Source organism: Rhineura floridana, chromosome 3, assembly GCF_030035675.1.
Source record: "Rhineura floridana isolate rRhiFlo1 chromosome 3, rRhiFlo1.hap2, whole genome shotgun sequence".
Classification (NCBI taxonomy): domain Eukaryota; kingdom Metazoa; phylum Chordata; class Lepidosauria; order Squamata; family Rhineuridae; genus Rhineura; species Rhineura floridana.
The window spans coordinates 221,036,376-221,041,757 of NC_084482.1; the positions used below are offsets into that span (position 1 = coordinate 221,036,376).

The 5,382-nt window shown below is 48.0% G+C and overlaps 1 long non-coding RNA gene across 1 annotated transcript; it reads right to left on the reverse strand.

Annotated features, from left to right (window-relative positions):
* Positions 1–320: 320 nt before the first annotated feature.
* LOC133381728 (uncharacterized) lies at positions 321–4,730 on the reverse strand. The gene is made up of 3 exons (XR_009761715.1): positions 4,681–4,730; positions 2,934–3,165; positions 321–448 (listed from the first exon to the last, which is right to left on the reverse strand). It is a non-coding gene; the product is annotated as an uncharacterized LOC133381728 (long non-coding RNA).
* Positions 4,731–5,382: the final 652 nt, after the last annotated feature.

The window sequence follows — 5,382 nt, forward strand, 5'->3', positions numbered from 1 at the left end:
TTTTAGGAGTTTTGCCAGAGTTCTGCCAGACACATGTCACCGGATCACAAGTAGGGCGAGTGCTCATGTGTTCAGGTCCTGTTTGCAGACTTCCCACAGGCATCTGGTCGGCCACTGCAAGAACCGGCTGCTGGAACAGACGGGCTACTGGCCTGATCCGGCAGACTCTCCTTATGCAGCCTCAGAGGTAGTATTCTCCCAGAGCCCTCCCCGCTATGCTCAGGGAGATGCACCCCAGCTGTCCCCTCGGTCTCTCCCCCAATGATCCTCCCCTTACCTGATTGGGCTGCCCGGCTGCTCTTTCCACTCTATCCCACAGAAGAGACAATCCGGACGGTGCCTCTGAGGCCATGGCGCTGCCTGAGAGGGAGGAGTAAACTAGGCCAGCTCTGGGACTCCCACAGCTTTCACCACGATGCATGTTTCGTAGGGAGCAGCTCTCAAGGGCCTGCAGGGGAGAGACGGAGGATGGGAGGGATTTCATCCTTCATGCCAATTTGGGATTCAGAGGTTTGAATATTATAAGTAGCCTCAATCCAAATAAATAAATGGCACATCCCTTTCCTCTGTTGTTTTCCCCCACAATGCTTGATTTGCAAAAGGCCTTAAAGGCCCCAAATCTCTCTCAGAACATTCTCCAGTTTCTTCCAGACTTTTCTCCATGCTACCCCCAGTAAACTGCCAATGCTTCCTCTCCAACACAATGTAACAAAATAGCAATTTGTCGATTCTTAGCAACATTATCAACTCCAGCTGCAGAAAGATATAAAATAAAAGCTTGCTCCCATCGCTTCCATGTCTCAGCCAGATTACCTTGCAATAACAGAAGAGGTGGAGGCCAGAATGAGTCCATTTTGGACTTCTGACACCATATAATGTGTTTTTTTTCACAATAAACACATCTTGATTCTTTAACATAAGAATAGTATACTTTAATCACCATTCCACAGGGCACAGTCTTTACATCTGCTTATGCTGTGCTTAACCCATCTCAGCTGAAACACCAACTGAACTCTACTGACAATTCCAAGACCTTAAAGAGATATTACAGCACAGGAGGGCTGTAGAAAGTGGAGTCCCTCAAGGATCGGTATTGGGACCTGTACTTTTCAATTTGTTCATTAATGACCTAGAATTTGGAGTGAGCAGTCAAGTGGCCAAGTTTGCTGACGACACTAAATTGTTCAGGGTTGTTCAAACAAAGAGGGATTGCGAAAGACTCCAAATAGACCTCTCCAAACTGACTGAATGGGCGGAAAAATGGCAAATGCAATTCAATATAAACAAGTGTAAAATTATGCATACTGGAGCAAAAAATCTGATTTTCACATATACGCTCGTGGGGTCTGAACTGGCAGTGACCGACCAGGAGAGAGACCTCGGGTTTGTAGTGGACAGCACGATGAAAATGTCGACCCAGTGTGCGGCAGCTGTGAAAAAGGCAAATTCCATGCTAGCGATAATTAGGAAAGGTATTGAAAATAAAACAGCCGATATCATCATGCCGTTGTATAAATCTATGGTGCGGCCGCATTTGGAATACTGTGTACAGTTCTGGTCGCCTCATCTCAAAAAGGATATTATAGAGTTGGAAAAGGTTCAGAAGAGGGCAACCAGAATGATCAAGCGAATGGAGCGACTCCCTTACGAGGAAAGGTTGCAGCATTTGGGGCTTTTTAGTTTAGAGAAAAGGCGGGTCAGAGGAGACATGATAGAAGTGTATAAAATTATGCATGGCATTGAGAAAGTGGATAGAGAAAAGTTCTTCTCCCTCTCTCATAATACTAGAACTCGTGGACATTCAAAGAAGCTGAATGTTGGAAGATTCAGGACAGACAAAAGGAAGTACTTCTTTACCCCGCGCATAGTTAAACTATGGAATTTGCTCCCACAAGATGCAGTAATGGCCGCCAGCTTTGTTGGCTTTAAAAGAAGATTAGGCAAATTCATGGAGGACAGGGCTATCTATGGCTACTAGCCATGATGGCTGTGCTCTGCCACCCTAGTCAGAGGCAGCATGCTTCTGAAACCCAGTTGCCGGAAGCCTCAGGAGGGGAGAGTGTTCTTGCACTCGGGTCCTGCTTGCGGGCTTCCCCCAGGCACCTGGTTGGCCACTGTGAGAACAGGATGCTGGACTAGATGGGCCACTGGCCTGATCCAGCAGGCTCTTCTTATGTTCTTATGAAAAACTTAATCTGCACAGGTATTATTTCCATGTCATGCCCCTTACAGTTGGCATAAAAATAGGTTTGGCACACATTGTAAAGAAATACTGGGCGTGAATTTGGTCAAATGACTCCATCTTGGAGCTTCCTGGGGATGCAAAACGCCTCCACTCTTTCCATCAGAAATACGGGGAGAGGAATCCTGACCTGCATTCAGTCTAGTTCAGCTCACTTACCAATGAAAAGAGTATGAAGAATTACTTGCAATACATCCATGTCAAAATCAGCAGGATGCCTTGTTAGTACCATCCACTTGTATAATCCAAGTTAACCTTTACACATTTCTGGACTACAACCCCCATCTTCCCTGGCATTTGGCCATGTTGTCTGGGGCTGATGGGAGATGCAGTCTAATAATACCTGGAGGGCACCAGGTTACAGAACGCTGCTCCAAGTTGAGCAGGTGATGCACGAGGTGGAAAGCTTAACAGCAAACTCATCTACTGTATTGGGTTGAACAACTGAGGCAATAAGTTGATTTAATTATTATTAATATTACCGATACATTTTATTATATTTTTATATTTCTATGCAGGTCTTCCTCTAATGAATTCACCATGATTTGTCCCCCTCCTTTTGTCTTCACAACAACATTGTCACTGGGCCCAGGACACCACCTGAATTTCACTCCTGAGCAGGGATTTGAATCTGGGTCCCTGTGGACATAGCATTAAACTATGATTGCAATAATACAACAGACACACACACCTGCACAGACGTTGAAGGTCCCACACAGAGTGGATGTCCGAAATCTGGAGTGGCACATAAAAATTCTGCACAGTTTATCCTCACAACAATCCAGTGAGGTGGGCTGGGCTGAACAAAAGTGGTCACTGCCCCAGTGTCACCCAGGGACCTGCATAGATCTGGGGGGGGAGATCTTAGACCCCTTACTTTTTTAGGAGCAGGCTCTCAGCAGAGTCCCCATGTCTCCAGCAACCTGTGAGCCAATCAGCAAGAAAGGAGAGTGTATTAGCCACTGAGAAGAGTCTTCTAACATGCTTCCTTGTTCTTTCCTGATAATTAGAGTGAATCAGAGTGAAAGGAGGTGAAGTCAGCCACTGAGACTCTTCTCAGGAGGCAACACTTTGCCCTTCCATGCTTTTTGGCTCCTAGCTGTGGGAGAAGGCATTAACATGCATCTCATTATCAACCCAGCAGGAACAGGATGGGAGGGGGCATGGCTATCATGAATGGACCCTGCACTTCTGAATTTGCCACTACACTACTGTAGAGATGTGAAGGCCCATAACAACAGTGGAAAAATTTGGATTCACTCCCTTCCGTGCTCTGACCCCGCTCCTTAGAGAGCTCTGTATTGCTGCCCAGGGCACCTACTGGGAGGAAGGGCAGAGTATAAATCTAATAATTAATTAATTGCACTGAAGAAATGTCTGACTTGTTCCTGGCTACAAGAGACTCTACTATACAAATGTCAGTGACACATCCATAGCTCCACCCACTCTGGCCCTTGACTGGAAATTGGCCCTTGGAAGGCTGCTTGTGTGTAAATGTGGCCGTTGGGTTGAAGAATATTTCCTAACCACTACATGAGCCGCAGGCTCTCATCCTGGACCACATTACAGGGCTGTTGCGACCACTGCCAAGATATTGTGCTTTGGACAGGGGGGACGCTGGCCACGCCAGGAGACACAGACCCCCAGTCAGAGCTTGGAAAAGTTACTTTTTTAAACTACAACTCCCATCAGCCCAATCCAGTGGCCATGCTGGCTGGGGCTGATGGGAGTTGTAGTTTAAAACAGTAACTTTTCCAAACTCTGCCCCCAGCAACGCCACAGATGGACCAATCCTGCAAGAGAAGCTGAGGTCCACTCCTCTAGGGTCTTCCCCTCCAATACACTACCAAGGGGATGTCTGGAGAAGCTCTTCCCCTGGAGCCCAGCTGAGGAGGGGGCATTTATTCACCCATTTCCTCCATCCTCTGCCTTGAAAGCTTCTAGAAGCCCATTCAGAGCCTGGTCAGTTTCAGATTCCTCTCTCCATCCCTCCATTTTTCTTCCCTGGCAGGAAGGAAACTGACCAGCCCCTCTTCCAGTTTAGGAAATCCAAAAGGGGCTCTTCCTCCAGCTCTGGGGCACTTTCTAGGGATTCCCAGAGGGAAGAGGGGCCTCTTCCATCAACCCCCTCCCCCTCCCAAAAAACAAATCTTCCTTCCCTCATCAGTCCCTTCAGGCCCAGGAATTGCAAAGGCAGCTCCCCTCCCCCAGCTGTGGCCCTCAAAACCAACACAGGACATCAACCCCCAACAGCTGCATCCCTTTCCCTGGGCGATGGCTTCCAAGAGGGCCTCGAAAGGCCAACCCCGCGGCACTTCGGACCCCCCTCTGCAAATGGATTGCAGGCAGCAGGGGTCCCTCTGAAGAAAGGGGGGTGTGGGGCTCTTTCCTCCTTTTCCCTCACCCCCCAACAAAAATACCAAATCCCCCCCTTGCACCTCTTTGCCCTCTGCACGCTCCGGCTTCCTCCTCTCTGGGCCTAATACTTTCTTTACCCGGAATACCAATGAAGACAGCCCCCCCACTTCCCCTTCAATATGCTCTCCCCCCTCCATGTGATTAAGACTTCCTGCCTCTCTAGGAACCAGAACTCCTTGCCTTAACCCATCGGAGGACTAAGTGGCAAGAGCTGCTTCTGCCCCCCCCACTGCCAACATTTTCCTCCCTCCCTTCTGTCCCAATATTGCACCTCTTCTTCCTCTCTTGCCTCCCGCAGAAGCAGCGGCAAGATAGGCGTGTGTGCTGTGTGATATATACAATATACACATTTGTGTGTAAAAAGTAAAGTGTTCAGGAGGGACGGTGTAAAAGCTGGAACGGAACACGCCGGAATGGGCTCTTTAGAAAAGAAATTGATGCCAAAAACACTAGGATGTGTTAGAGACACATGAGAACAACATTTAGGAACAAAAACCACTCCGAGAGCATTTTTATCAATTCTTTAACAACCAAAATGCCCTCCGGAAAGGAATGAACAGCCCCGAACGGCGACTTCCCAGCGAGCCAGACCCACCAAATTCACCAGTCCCACATGACTACATGGGATGCATGCAATAAGACACAAAACGTCCATGCAAACCACGTTCCGATACCCATTCCGGGCTATAATACATTTTTACATAATCCAGCCCAGAACAGAA